Source organism: Chelmon rostratus, chromosome 17 (assembly GCF_017976325.1).
Source record: "Chelmon rostratus isolate fCheRos1 chromosome 17, fCheRos1.pri, whole genome shotgun sequence".
Lineage (NCBI taxonomy): Eukaryota > Metazoa > Chordata > Actinopteri > Chaetodontiformes > Chaetodontidae > Chelmon > Chelmon rostratus.
The window spans coordinates 10,546,253-10,562,172 of record NC_055674.1 but is presented as its reverse complement, the minus strand read 5'-3'; the positions used below and the strand labels follow the sequence as shown (position 1 = coordinate 10,562,172).

At 46.6% G+C, this 15,920-nt stretch overlaps 1 long non-coding RNA gene across 1 annotated transcript in view; it reads left to right on the top strand.

Moving 5' to 3' along the window:
- LOC121621063 overlaps positions 1 to 15,645 on the top strand; it is a 50,661-nt gene extending 35,016 nt beyond the window's left edge. The window contains exons 3-4 of the long non-coding RNA XR_006007602.1: positions 12,392 to 12,456; positions 14,795 to 15,645. This is a non-coding gene — a long non-coding RNA (uncharacterized LOC121621063). The remainder of the gene's footprint in view (positions 1 to 12,391; positions 12,457 to 14,794) is intronic.
- The last annotated feature ends 275 nt before the right edge of the window (positions 15,646 to 15,920 follow it).

The following is a 15,920-nucleotide window of genomic DNA, read 5'->3' as shown; positions in this document are numbered from 1 at the left end:
AGAATTTAACCAGGAGCTACTGAGTGGTATTTGTTGTGGTTTGCTTAAAAGATTGTTCTCGTCCTCAGAGCGGCATTTTAACACAAATCATTTAATTGCGCCGCTTTACAAAGCCACAGCCATCAATACTGTTTTGTGACTACGCTGTGGCCTGTGGTACTCAATGTACTTAGGCCCCCCTCCCTCCTCACTGGTGCCCCCCATCCCTTGCTCCCTCTTTCAGCTGGTCCACCCTCTACCAACCAGTGTGTGCCTGTCAGCGTGTCACCCCAGGGTGATGCCCCTCTCTCAGCCCCTTGGGGCCCTTTTGACTCTGCAGCACTCCGTGTTTGCCCAATCATTTGGGAGCCGGATACGGGGATGAATTGTTAACTACAGCAGGTCAGCCTGTGCCCCACAACCCCCGGCCTTCTCTGCTGCCCCCTCCCGCACCCCTCCCGACCTGCTGTTGACTCATCACCATGGCGATCGGGCAGGAATTTGTTTTCTCTCACGCGTCCGCTGCCAGGCAGCTCCCCGCCGTCCCTCCGCCACCGCCACCCCCCCCCCCTCCTCTTCTCTTCATCCTGTCCGCCCCTGAGCGTCCAATCAAAAGGCAGCTGGAGGGAGTCACATGGTCAGGAAGTGCTGAGGGTGCATCCCAATGAGCGAAGCGGTGCTGTCACCGGAGGGCCGCTCTGCTCTGCTGGGAAAGAAGGCCGCGAGGGAAAATGTGTGTGTTTGGGAGGAAAGTGAGCGCAGTCATCAGGGGTCTCCTGACACACGAGGACGCCGACCTTCTTTAAACGTTCTCACGGACGATCAAAACTGCACACGCATGCACACAAGCACAAACCAACGTGTTTTATAATATGCAACTTATTATGAAATACGTTCTCCGTAAGCCCCATAAATCCTCCTCCTGCAGCCATCATGCTGGCCTTAGTTAAAATACTTTATTTTCTGTTTATTTTTGCAGTGCAGTGATTAAGTTAAACCCTAAACAGAGTGGGCCTATCATATGTTATGGTCATGTAGCTTACCATTCAATTTCCACACTTCACATAGCACTGTAATACAGCACAAAGAGACACAGATCTCTTGCATTCCTCTTTTGTATTGTGGTTTTGTTATAATATAACATGGCTCTCGCTGAGATTGTTTTTTTTTTTTTTTCTGGGCAAATCTGATCTTTATGCTAACAGTTTTGCACTGTCAAATTCCCATCGTTGTCCCAACATATCGACAAGCTCAAGTGCGTGCATGTGTGAGTGTGTGTTTGCCTCCACATGCGTTATTAGCTTAGGGCAGGTGAGTGTTTGCCTACCTGTCGTCCTTTTATGAAGTGAGTGTTTGCCCAAGGAATGCACCACGTCCGATTTGTCATTGACTCTTATTGTTCGGCTCATCCAGCCGGTGCCTTGAGGTTGAGCCGTGCTGTGCCCTGGCAAGTGAGAAATATGTGCAGGTTTCCTTCCCTTTTTCCTCTTTCAGTCAGCGTATTTGCACGTGGTCTTGGACGAAAATGTGACCCGGTGGAAAAGTATTAAAGGATGGTAAATGCATTTGGAGTGAAAATGAGAGGAGTCCAGACTTGCATTGAGAAAAGTGGAAAGTGGAGTTATTAAACATTGCGATCGGTGTCGCCAATTTCAAAGAATTTACAAAAGTTTTGATGAAAGCCAGAGTTTAAGCCTGGCTCCTGCTCCTCATCTGTGACTACATGGAGGGCTCTTGTTTTGGCCCTGGCTCAGCTGAGATAGAAAATTACACAAGCCATCGTGCATTATGCAAACTGAAGTGAGAAAAAAAAGAAAGAAAGAAAGAAAGAAATAGTATGACGTGATTGAGAGGAATTACTTCTAACCAGGCACATCCTGCAGACACACATGACCCTGATGAGCAAAGCTGGCTCCCTTGTTTTGTGGTAATGAGGAAGCCTCAGCAAACTAATCCCTCCAACTGCACTTGAGTGGTTAACAGAGCCATTACAAACAACATGTGCAGCTTTACATGTTTGGTTATTTCCAGAAAGTTTTAATCTTCAACAATTAACATCTTAAACGGCGAGATTTTTTCTGTGCTTTTAAGTCAGTAGTTGTTTGGGTTTCTGTGGATATCTGTGTAAAGAGGTACGTACAAGTGCCTGTGCGAATGTATATTTGAAGTTGCGTGCATGTGTGCCTGTGTGTGTTTGTGCGGCCGCCGTCCTGTGCCACCATCTGGGTGGTCCTCACGGCTGGTTTGATGGTAATCCCCCTGTCCCATAAATCAGTGTCCGGGCTCGGGCCGGGAGCTGTGTGACCAGTGGAGCGAGGGGCTTGAGGCACTAAGCCGAGACCCCAGCCGCTGGCCTGGCCTGGCCTGGCCACACGTCAGCTCTCCACACCACCTTTAAAATAACTTGTCACGCATGGCTGACTTTGGGAAACGGCCTCCGCGCCGCCTGCGTACGAGCCACCAACAACGTGAGCCGCAGCAGAAGCGGAGGGGACGTCCATAAACAGCAGCGCCGCAAGATAAAGTTTCATGACGTAGAGCCTGAACAGTTTGCGACTCTAAAACTTTTCCCTCAGTGTGGCTTTGAAAACTTTTTCACTCTGGATATTTTTCTTTTTGCAATTTTCAGATATTATAAAAATGTATTTACTAATAATATATATTTTTTTTGTTCTGACTAGTGCCTAACAGCCTGAAGTGACTTCTGATAGCCTTCAGAGAGCTGCTCTCAGTTCAAATGTTTCTGTCTGGCTGAAAGTGCTAAGATTAAAGCCATATCTTAGTCTTTGTAGGGCCTAATACCTCTCTCTGAGAACGAGGAGGGAGGATGAAGGCCTGTCCGAGCTGTCTGGCTTGCATACAGCTCTCCGCTGAGCTTTTATCTAGGGAGATTGGTTGCAGCTCTCTCCAGACCCGGCTCCCAGGGAGTGCACAGTCCTGAGACCTGTGGCATTAATAAAGATAATGCTGTTTGGAATAATAACAGTCAATTCTGCCCGATAGAGGGGAGAGACAACAGACACAAGTGTATGGCGGAATACAAAAGAAGCCAAGATGAAAGGCTGAAAGGTAGGCCTGTGCACCTCTCTGGCTCTCTTGTGGGAACTGATGGAACCTATATCAGCATGCTCGCACACAAACAGCGCTGAGAGGGACCCTATGCCGATTCTGACCCTCGGGTGCCGTGACGCAGAAATGTAATTTGTTCTTTTGTCTGCCAAGATCACAGAGGGAGCGCAGTGACTTGTCTTTCTTTTCATTCTAACTTATTTTTTCCCCTCTTGCTCCCCTCCTTTTCAGCCTCTCTATTCCCCATTGCCTTCAGTGAGTGCAATTTAGTTTGATGAGCAGGTGGTCTTTTTTGAATCTCACAGTGCTTTTGGCTCCCACCTCTGGCGTGTGGTGCTTTCAGTTGGAGTCAGTCATGTAGGCCAGGATTAGAAGGGTGGAGGAGAAGGAGGAGGAGGTCCAGTAGGAGTCTTGGTATTGGCGACCTCAGCGCCCTGCAGTCAGAACCATGCAGAGTGCAGATTGAAAGCGTTATTTTGTTGCTAAAGCTCTCAGCCGCACCCCAGATGGCTTTTGTGCGGTCCAGGGACATGCTTGGGGACAGGGTTAAAGCAACAGCGTCCTTAAGGCTCGGTGAGTCTCTGGGCTCAGCAGGTAAAGCGCCGCGGGTCGCACAGACGGGCAAATCGTCGCCGTCTCGCCACTTCTCCACCTTGAGTCTGAAAAGCGGACCGAAACAAAAAAGGTGGATTAGAGCAAAGGGAAGACTTTGCTTCTCAGCACACCCACACATACACACACCCATCCACAGAGTAAGATTAAGGCCTCCGAACATCCACCCATGTCAAGACTTAGTGGAGAATCTCATCTGAAGTCACATCTGACAAAAGAGCTGGCAGAAGAGATGGAGGGAAACATGCTCCGTCTCCAGTGGAAGCCCTTTCTCCTCTGTGCTTAATTCCCTGGTAGCAGAAAACTGTACCAACCAGCAGCCTGCTGTCACTGCCGTACCTTTGATCTCAGTTTCATCTCACACTGCTAATTAACCAACGGGACTTTATGGGCCATTAGTTTATCAGTTCAACATTCCTCTGCAATAACTATCACCATGGTGACACCTGCGCAAGCAATCAATATTTTGTCAATAATGCTGAACAGGTGTGCAGCACTGCTGTCGTTGCCATGTTGACTTCTGGTGCCATAAAATAACTTCTGCCCTTTGTAGCGTGGTTCCAGACGTCTGACTCACATCAGTTGGTGTTAACTGATGTGACTAGCTTGTGTTATGTTATTTGAAATAAGTTGGTAATATTAGCAAGATGTCTCATATTGCAACATTTTAGTTAAGAGCAACAGATAAATCCTAGCCTGCAACTTTGATTAATCTGCTAGTTATTTGTTTAAAAAGAAACACACCCTAACCCTGACCCAAAGACGTTTCATTTAAAATGATACACAGAAAAGCAGGAAACGCTCATATCTGCTCAGGATATATCACACTGCATGCACTGCGTATAAGAAATGCAAACATTTACTTTTAAAGAGCGGGATGCCATCTGTGGTGTGGACTTCTAAATCAAGACAGCTCATCAAACTTTTTAACCAATGTAATTGAATTGAATTTTCTCTGTATAAACGTGTCATCTCTATATTACTAACATAAGCTCTTTAAGCTTGTAAGCAGGTTTAGGGTTGTTAGGTCTGCGCTGTAGATGTGTGTGGGAGGAGCGATTGGTTCAGACTTAGTCCCTCGAGTGTTTGCCATGGAGGTTTTACAAGTGGCCGCTTCTAATCGCGCTGATAAACAGCAGGGATTGGGTCCAGACCCTGCTGGGTTCTAGCTGCAGCCCCGGGGCCTGTAAACCCCACAGACTGGAAGAGTGAGTCATTTGTTTATTATTGCTAATATTTGCTCGCTCCTAATCCCGCGATGGATTAGCCTTGACGTGCTCCTCATCATCCCACCTTTTCCCTCCGTTGCAGTCCTCATTCGCATTCCAGACATTCGCATCAGAGTGCATGTGCATGTTAACGCGCGCGTGGACCATATGGCCACGCACGTCTGCATGCAATGGCGTGCTTTCAGGCTTGTGCGTCTATGCATATGAGTTGAAGTGTGTTTGTCACTGAAGGATGTTTGCAATCAGGGGAGTTGGACAGCTGTCCCCCTCTGACTCCATCACATGTGACGCTGTGATCAGTGGGAAAACTCTGTCACTGTGGCTGATATTTTATCCCATGCCAGGGCATCTTGTTCTGTGGCAGTGCTTGCGGCTGGAGGCATGTTTGGAACTGACAATTCAGGGCTCCAGAAAGTGTTTTTTTTCTTTTTTTTTGTCATTTTATTTATTTTTTTTAATGGAAACACTTTATATAGGAACCATTTAATCAAGGATGCTGAATGTCAGTGTGGCGTCAGTGGAATCGGAAATTTCTTGTGTCATGAAGGAGGAGAGAGCAGTGCTTACGTGTCTGTCCCGTGTGTTGTGAAACTATTGGCCGAGAGTCACCTGGATCAGAGCGGGAACAGGGTTTACTGAGCAGAGCTAACTTGTTCAGTGTGACCTTTAAAGAGCTGATCCCGAACACTACATAAATCTGTTTCCAGTTTCAAAACACGAACCCGCACATGCTTATTAACATGCCGCCGTGTTTTTGCGGGTGAGAAAGTCCTGCAAATCTGCACAAACACTTAGGCCCTGCATTGAATCCCTGCTCCCCAATTCCTCCCACAAACACACAGAGACGCACCAGCATCGCAAGACTGACAGACGTATACGTTACATAGACATGTAATTATCCGTGTTTGTGTGTGCAGGCTTTGAGGCCAAAAGGTTAAGAATGACACTTCATAATTTCTTGGAATACTTGCGTTAAACTTGTCTGGCTAAGAATCCCATCTCAGTGGATGGAGCAAAGTGTACATGGCATGATTAACAACAAGGCCAGCTCAAGTATCAAGTGATTTAAGGCGCATCCAAGTCAAGTCAGAAGACACTATAAGCAATTTGCAAGACAAGATGCAAGTACATGGCAGAGCACTTGAGCATTTTTGTTTCCAACCAGGAGTGATAGTTATACAAAGCTAAGAACAAGTACTTTTGGCCCAGCAGCTAAATCCTCAGAGTGTTTAGGTCTGCAGTGCCTGCAGGACGCAGTCTTTATGTATTTTTTACTGTGAGATTTTTATCAGGTCAAAAGCTGAGACTTAATGTTTTCACCTGCGAGTCTCAAGGCGTCGCTTTTTATGACTCGGGTCCGACTTTTTGAAAATCAGCTCGAGTCAAGCTCAGTAAACCCTCAACCAGCGTTTGGCCCTCCCTCCGAATCCTTTCTTACCCTGCACACAAAGTGTTTTTACTCACTGCGCATGGAAGCTGTCCAGCTGCAGCGGTCACAGCTGAGCTTCATGGGGTGTTGGTTAATTGGCACTTTTTGGTAAGTGCAGATATGCTCCACTATGCATATCTTCCTCAATGTCCCTTGTAGTATTTGCCTTTTTAAAGTGTCCTTTAATTGGCTGCACAGTCACAGTCTCCTGCTTTAACTGTCCCCTGTGGTACCTGAATGTGGCCTATTTGACCCTGGGGCCCTGGGGTGAAAACCTCATGTTTGGCAGCCCAAACCAAGGCTGTTATTTTCTTGTTTCCAGTCTAACTGCGCCTTCACCTCTTTTTTTTCTCTCTTCCTCTGTTTCTGGATTTAATATGCGTTTTGAAGGTGATCACTTTTTCACAGGGGCACCAAAAAGTAAAATCCGCTCGGTTTCAACACCTTTTCATAATCCTTGCTTAGCCCGTGTTTGCGCGAGTGCCTGCCAGCCTCAGTCGGGCCGTTCTGTCAACATGGTAACATGCCTGCCTCCTCGGCCCCAGAGAAAGGCCTCAAATTTGGGCTCTAGAGGACGCTGGCTGGTCCATCTGATAGATCTGGCCACAGCTTCTCCCCACACACCAGCCACTTCCAACTGGGCTGCATCAGCAGTACTGAAAGACCTGAGAGGACTGTGATCCCACCATGGGGTGTATGGCTGTGGCTCCGGCTGCTCTACACTTTAATCCCCTTCCCTTTTAACCACAATAGGAAACATGTGCTTACTCTGTGTTGGGTACAGGCCCACCATGGGAGAGGCTGTTTACCTTCACTCTAAAACTAACATTTCACAGCTCCTTTGACCACTCGGGCCACTGCCCCTACAGGGTTAAAAAAGACGATCATTTGGTGACATTTTTGTTCCACACAAGACAATTCTCTCATTTCCAACCTTATGAAATTTGAGACACAAATTAGGGTTTTTCCACAGTATGCTCACCAAGGCAGGAGGGTCTAATTTGTCTTATTAAAGAGCCGCGTGATGTAACTTTATTATCCTCTTAAATTTGCATTCCAGATTTTGGGTCGGTGTATGACACCGATGATTGCACCTCTCTGCTTCTTGGTGCGAAAATTAAGCAAAACCGGGAACTATAACTATATCCTAACCATAATCCACCTCCACATGTGCATCGCACCGCTATACATGTCCTCCACCCAGAACAGAAGTCAGGTTGAGGTCCTTGTCCTTAAAGCCCCGTCTGGTTTTCAGTGGTAAGACTGTTGTTCCTGTGCAGGCAGGGAACAACAACAGAGAGATGCAGTGGTGTAAAGCAGGAACTTGCCGCCATATGCCAACCCAGAGGACAGGAAATGCACTCCAGATGAAGATACGACTTTGTGGTTTATTTTACCGGTGTGTGTGTGTGTGTGTGTGTGTGTGTGTGTGTGTGTGTGTTGTCAAGAATGTGTGCTGTAGGAATGACCATATGTCTCTTGAGTTACTCGAGCAGCATTTTTCTTTTTTTCGATTTCTATCAATGAATTGATTGATTGTTTAGCTTGCATACATAAACATCAAACATGATGACAAATGCCACCATCATAACCAACATGCAGAGACTCGAAACCTGCTTGCCTCGCGATTGCTGTTGTCACATTGTTCTGCAGCTGTACACGGACACAGGATTTTAACTAGCAGCTGCCAGTGTTGCATTCATTTGCTATTTTGACACAAAATCTGACAACATGCAACACACGTCTCTTCATTTCCTGCATGAAATAGTTGTTGTTCAGTTGCTACTTTTCAAACCTCAGATGCACGTGCGGTGTCCTTGAAGGCACCCAGATGGACTGACAGCATAACAGTGTAACACTGACAAAAATGATGGCGAGATTACTTTGATTGATTACTATGTCAAGGACGTCTTTCTGTAAGTTGTGTTTCTACACTGACAGCAATGACTCAAAACTTGATAATCTTTAAAAATGGTAGTAATGTTAATTTCTTTGGCCAAAACGCATAAAGCCCCCAGTACAGTGATTTGCACTCGTCATTGGTTCAGTCCAATCTGAGGCTTTGGTGACCAGTTCCCTACTCCTGGCTGGTTGCACCGTGTGACTGACTGGATTCTGGCCTCCACAGGTGTGGCAGGTGATCTGAGGGATGAGTGAGCTCTTCCTGGGGTAACAGTAGCCCCAGCCAGCTTCCCCTGTTGCCCTGCCGCAGTCTGCCCTTTCCTGTCGTCTTATCTGAGCGTCCAGTGCAATCTAACCCAGGGCGCGGTCCCTCTGCTCCTCCGCTCCCCTCGCTGCCGGCCTCCATCGCTGGCCGTCTCAGGTGTCACTGTGAAGAGAGAATGACCCGCTTGAGTTGAACTTGAGTTGGGCTGACTGACAGAGTCCTGACACCCCATTGTTGGCGCAACTGTCTCAGCTTCCTGCCACCCACAACTTCCCACCCTCTGACCTCCACGGCACCAAGGGCGAAATGCGCCCAGACAATGAGCTACACAGCCTGATAGAGAAGTAATTCCCATTTCCTTAAAAAGCTGTAAAGACCAAAGGGATTTGGTTGCTGCTCGGGCCAGAGGGACATGCTGATGCAGTTGCAGGGCTTTCTGATTAGCAGAGTGGAGACTTAACGGAGAGCCTGTAGGGACAGAGACTTGTACTTCCTCCAACTGTCTGGGTTTAATTAAGCCGACTAGTCCACCAGCAGCCAGCAACCAGCTTCTTTTACATTGCGACTCAGATTGAGAGAAAAACCTGATCGCTGAATCTGAAATGTGCAGAGTCGCAAAAATGTTCGGCCCCGTATGAGCATGATAGCATTCGTATGCTCACCGTGTTTTATCATGGTGTTCATTCAGCCATTCATGTACTTACATAGCTGCTAAGTCGATCACTCAACAGAATAATTAAAACAAAACATTGACCCAGGCAAATTTGACACTAGTTTAAGCGGAAGAAACTATTGTGATTGTCCTGCTTTAACACATCAGTGCTCGGTAACCTGAATAGGACTTGAATCATTTGCGAATCATCTATCATTTGCATTCCTGCCAAACACACTATAAACATGTTTCCACATGTGCTCATTCCACAGCAGAGCTGCCAAACAGCAGTCGAGCGTTGCCTGAAAGGAGGCTTATCACAGCCTTCTATGATTTCCCGTGACTAAGAAATTGTTTTGTTTTTTTCTTATTCAGGGAAATATGCAACATTAACTGCATTCATTTTAGCAGACAGTATGTAGTCCATACATGCTGTGTATTTGCTGTATCCTGCAGGTTTATGTGCACATTTTGAGCCAGCGTTTCCGGACCTGGCTGATACTTGCAGTACATTCACAAAGACGATAAGGTTTGTGGGGCAAAATCTGATTAAGCTGTGTGTGTGTGTGTGTGTGTGTGTGTGTGTGTGTGTGTGTGTGTGTGTGTGTGTGTGTTCGTATGTGTGTGTGTGTGTGTGTGTGTTGCGTGGACCTCAGGCCCGAGCTTTAAATGTGTGTGTGTGTGTGTGTGTGTGTGTGTGTGTGTGTGTGTGTGTTGCGTGGACCTCAGGCCCGAGCTTTAAATGTGTGTGTGTGTGTGCGTGTGTGTGTGTGTGTGTGTGGACCTCAGCTCGGAGATGTAATCTGATTTGCAGAAAGGAATGGGTCGTTTCACATGACTGGTTTAAAGGACCACTGGCGCAAGGTTGTGCCAGTGTCCCTGACCGGTGTGTGTGTGTGTGTGTGTCTGTGTGGGTGCATGCATGTGTGCTTGCATGCTTCTGTGTATAAACACCTATGAGCATTTATTTATTTTCACAAAGTGCGCTACAGAAATACGAGCGTTTGTTGGTGTGGGCTCCCGAACAGTAGAAGCAGAGAGGTGTCGAAGTTTGCTGGAGAACAAACCAGAGTGCTGCATTTATTCCGCTGTTCTTGGTTTTTAAATAAGCCTTATTTGAAAACGGTTACATGAAAGTAAGGCCACTGCTAATTAAGCGGTGATTACACATCTGGAAAAAAGTACAGCTCTGCTTCAGACTCCGATGCAGGTTTTTGTTTGCAACTTTCTGTTTACACATCTCTTATAATCAGAGCTTTATTTTGAACTAATGGACCATCAGAAATTATATCAAATAATTGAAATCATCCAATAGCCTCAGCCCACTTTAAAGGACCTCTGGGATCAAATCCCCTGAAAGCTTTGCCTCTGAATCCTCTCTGTGTTTTTTTCTTTTTTTGTTTGTGTGTGTTTTTAACTTTGTTTGTTGATGTTTTTTTCGGGGTGGAGATTCTCGGCCGTTTTTTTCAGAGCTGGATGTGGTCCATCATGTGATTTTCATTGGAGAGTGGCCGGAGGAGACGACCGCAGCGAAAGCAAGTGTGCGTGCGCGAGCGCGTGCTTGTGTGTCATCTGGCCTGGTTAATAAGTGCAGGTTGTTCCCCATCTGGGGGTCATCGGTTGTGGTCGTCACGTACACAAGCGGGGGAAAGGCGGCCGTGGGAGGTGACAGCCATGTGTGTGCATGCTTGTTTACACATAAGCACACACAGAATGTGTGAGCTGTGTGCGCGCTCTCCCGGCCCCCCGCCCGCCTCTTCCGAGGGCTTCAAGTGTGTGCGCTTGCTGTTTGGTTGCGTGTTTTCTCTCCTGTGTGTCGAGGGCTCATAAGCAGGACGATGCGGCGGGCAGGAAGCTCTGATCCCATCAGGCGTGTCAGCAGGGGCAGTTTTTCATAAGGTAGTAATCTCGCCACACAAAGGGGTGTCCAATATTAGAGAGAGCCCCTACCCCTGAGCTAATCAAGACCTGACCAACCCTTCCCCTGGCTCGCCAACTCTCTAAACATTACCTCATCTGGAGGCTTAGCCTAGCAGCATGCTGCTCCAGCCCGCTGGTGTACATGATAACTCACTTAGCTCAGTACGATAGCTCGAAAAAAATGGAAATATAAGAAGGCACATAAAAGAAGTGGGACCAGCACACAACTACCTATGGCGCCTGGTGCCAGGGAAAGGTATTTTAAAAGGGAGAGGAAAGAAAGAATCATTTTACCATGTCCTCCAGAAACTCTGGGAAGAAATTTGCCGGTATTCAGTTTCTCTCCCCGCCGTCCTGTTATTGCTGTTTTCCCCTCAACACTTGGAGCCTTCAACCTGAAAGGAGGTTCTTAGGTTCAGTCTTTGTGTCACTCGGAAACAGTACATTTGTTACCAAGGTAACAGGCTCGGGACAGTGAAACTCAGAAGCAGAGAGCACCTTTGTCCGTGAATGGATGAAGAGGGGACCGAAGCTGTCATTGGTCCAGAGAGCACAGCGTCGGTCTTAAACATGTCTGTTTGAAGAGACCAGCAATTGAAAAAAAAAAAAAGAAGTTTCTTCATCCAATATCTACCTGAACCTGTTAACCTTATAAAACAAAACCAGCACACCACATAATTTCAAATGGTACAATGGAAAATCCACTTTGACTGCCTCTGTTCTCCCGAGCTGCCAGCTACTGCAGAGCCCCGCTGAAACCTTAGATTTACATAAAACAGAGTGGAGTAATCTGTGTCGCTACTCCAGATTTGACTTTCTAAATGTTCTGTGAAGAGACCGGAGAAGGTCTGAGCCATGTGGTCATTATAAAACCAGATTCTGTTGACCGAGAGCCTTAAGGATAATGCACCGAGAAGGTATAGGGCTGGAGGGCCTTTCCTGGCCCTCTATACCACTGCTTCCCAGCCCTCTTGACTGACCTTATGTCCCACTAAACTGAAGCACCGTGATATTATTCCTGCATATCACTCACTGGTCAACAAACAAGTGATTTTTCTGTTTCCCTCTGTGTGTTAATCACCTCTCCCTTCATATTTCCTTTGGAGACCAGACCCACTGCTACCTCATCACACCTATAAAAACAGAGGAAGGAACTGATTGCTCTCTCTTTGTAGTGTGAGAAAATAAAATATTTGTCAGAGTCTTAATGCAAGTTCGGGCAGAGCCGAACCAAACGACATCTGAATCCTCACTTTTTTCCCGACTTTTATGTCTACTCTCGAATGAGCTGCTCTCTGAATCACTTCATTTTCCCCGTCCTTTATCTTTTTCAGATGATCTCAGGTGAGCGACGAGGGGGAGCTGACTCATGGAAACATGATCTCAAGAGATTCAACCGGTAGGGATGACTCTGTTTTTTTTTGCTTGATCTTCACTCAGTGGAATCTGTGATCACACACTGAAGCCTTATTATGAAGTGACAGTTGCTATAAACAACCGGAGTACGGTGCGTTCACTGATCAAACACAGGTATCAGTGGTAGTTCACATATGTGTGAGACGTGATCAGGGTGGTGGCACTGGCTTTGTGCCCGTGTTCTTGCTTTTTTTTCCTTATTGTGTAACTCAAGTCATGACAGCAGGGTAAAGAATGCAGTGGCACAGAGATATCACTTCAAACACGGCGTCTCTCAGGAGCCTCAGATCCTTTCAGTGCAACTGAATGAAGATACGCTTTGATGACCCACCACAGAGTCGGTGGCCTTCAAAGAAGCCTGTTGATGGGCTTGTGCGGGGCAGCCAGCAGGCTGAATGAGCATCACTGTATGCATGCGCCTCCTCTCAGGGCGCCCGTGGGTGTTCTCAAAGGAGGTCAAACATGCTTGACCCCAACATGAGTCGTCTTTCTCTATAGATTTAAGGCTTGCGTTATCATCTTTCTTTCCTTCTACCAGGTTCTCTGGGTAAATGAAGGGGAACCATATATGTGTGTGTGTATGTGTGTGCGCGTGTGTGTGTGGATGGCAGAGTGCCAGCAGACAGGTACAGTAGATGTGCTGATGAGGGAGGGCGATAGGGGCCGGCCTCAGTGGCAGCCCCAGGCACAGACAGGCAAACGCGGGCAGGCTGAGACTCAGAGGCAGGTTGGGACGTGGTTCTGTGCGCTGATGCTGCTCTACGGGCTCAGCTCCAAGCTGAGGCGTAGGAGAGAAACGTGGGAAGGGAAAAACCAGAATGGAGGGCGAACAGCGAGATAGACAAAATCAGGCAAACGGGTGATTGTTGAGTGGTGAAGCTGAAAAAGCATGCAACCAAAAAAAAATGAGGGTAGATAATAGAGTGTGAACAAAAAAGCAAGAGAGCGGCTGCAGCTCGGCGGGCTGGAAAGAGATGATGATGTGTGAGGCCCGGGGGAGGGGGATTAAGAAAGAGTACGAGAGCGAGGCCACTTCCTGTGCACTGGTGGAACGTGACTCCTCGCAGGTAAACCAGCTCAGAGGTGCAGACAGGCAGAAAGAAGATGAGAAACACTGATGGATGACTACTTACCCTCTGACACGTTATTTCTTCCGCGGGCGAAGAACGGGCGGGAAAGGCCGGTCCCGCCACTCTGCTGCCATGGCGACCGCAGGGTTGCGCGGATGGCGTGCGTGGGCGTGAGGTTTGTGCGCGTAAGCACAGGTAGAGCAAGAGCACAGGTTGTCCGGGGGCCACCTACCTGCATTACCTCACCTGTTCTGACATTGTTGTGAAAGAAGCAGATGTACGCCGCTCTCATAAGATAACAACACCGTCACCCAGCTGTTGCTCCGGATACAAACACATTTTTCTCATCATCTTCGCTGCAAAAACTCAGCCATCGAAAACAAGAAGGCAATAAAATTGGAGAACAAAGAAAATCTGACGTCGACAAAGCAGTTTTCCACTTGTGAGCTTCATAATTCTGGAAATTCTAGTTTCAAGCATTAAGTTACCCACCAGTAATAAAATCTCATTAAAACGTTGCAATACCTTATTAAGATAATTTAGCATTAAAAAGCTTGAAGCAAGTGAATTGCTCACATAAAAACTGATAAAGAGATGTATCTTGTATCTTGTCAGACAAAAAACAAGCATTTATTGCCTTGATTTAAGATATTTGATCTTAGATTTCTCAACTATTCACACATAAAAGTGATGTTTCATCCCTTTAATCACTGAAATGATGCACATCTTTTTAATCGGGACTTTTTTTTTTTCTTTTTGGCCTGAAGTGATACTAGGGTGACATCTTAATAACGGCATCGGACGGAAACGTGGCTCGCTCCGGCTGCACCGTGAGAAGGCCTGCTGGTTCGCATCCACACTGCTGGAAGCGAAACACGCAGGCTGGAATTTGCCACCGCTCATAATGTGATAATTTCGGCTGCGGACGAGAATCTGGGTGGCTCGGCTTCTTTGTGCCAGTTTGAATCCTCAAGCTGTTTTTTTTTTTTTTTTTCTGTGTGTGGAAAGTTTGCGAAAAGCAGCCAAATCTGTAAAAGGAATCAGCAGAGCAGAAGTTTGCGTTGATCAGTTTTGGGTGTTTTATGAGTCTGATCACTGAGCAGTTACTTTTAACGTTACAACAAATGTTGCCAGAGAAAATTAAATACCTCTAATTTTCTTTAGTGTGGGTATGAGAAACATGTGTCAGTGTTCAGGCTTCAAGTGGTTTTTGGCCTCAGTCAATCATTAGTTTCTGTATTATGTTTCTAGGATCACACTAAATCCTGGTTTGGACTGCGGACCAGCATCCCCTGCGGCAGATGTTTGCTCCTGGCGTGGCTGCGAAACAGCGTGAGCTCCGTGACTGACAGTCTCGCTCTCGGGATCCAGCGCCGGCAGCTTGGACGCGGAGGAGCCGTGACATAAACTCAGCGGGACAGCGAGGCGTAATCTGCCGCTCAGACATTATGGAACAGATCCGTCAAGCCTGTCTGGAGCGCTGCTTGATAGGAAAGTGAGCTCGATGAATGTACCGGAGTTACCACAATGGATCAACACATTGTTTCACTTCTTCTAAATTGAACCTGGATTAATATTTTCCCTTAATATACATCTGCTCTTGATATTCTATTGCTCCTATGCTGCAGTTGTGACATATGCTGTTGTGTTCTGGGTACAGTATCAACAAGCACTGGAACTGTAAATGGAAAATAATCAAATGTTATTTTTTATTCCGTCCATATGGACCAGAAAGCAGCACTTCCACCAGTGCAGTCACACACAAAGTTTATCTCCCGAAAAGAGCGTCAAATTAATAAATATGCATGTGATCGAGGTTTCTCAGAAGGATTACTCATTCACTGGAAATGTGACATTATCATTTGACATCTTGTAATTGCCATCACAAAGAAGCCTTTGTGATCAAGGTGCTGATGAATGCAACCCAAAACCCTCTGTTATTGATGCTGCATTTCATTGTGACACATTGGCAGCCTGTGTTGATATTGATTAATAATCCTGTCAAGGTGTTTATCCTCATGATGATTTATAACCTCATAGTGTTTGTTGTGTCTGTGAAAACCTGTTAGCGGAATAAAAAAAGAAAGAAAGAAAGAAAGTTTATCCAAGCTGCTGCCTGTTTGTTTTGTCATTGCAGCTGCAGATCTGTGGGACCAAGAGCTGATAAGATACTTTAATGATGTTCGTTATGTGTCTGCATATGTGTGTTTGCTGTTACTGTTAGTCACGCTGGCTTCATTACTAGTCAGGCCGGTACGTGTGCCAATCTGCTACCAGGAGGACTAACAGGAGTTGCATCGCATTTATTTTCCTCACTGCTCAGGAAACGAGAAGCAGAGTAAAACTGAAAAGTGAAAATGACAAAATGTGACATTTA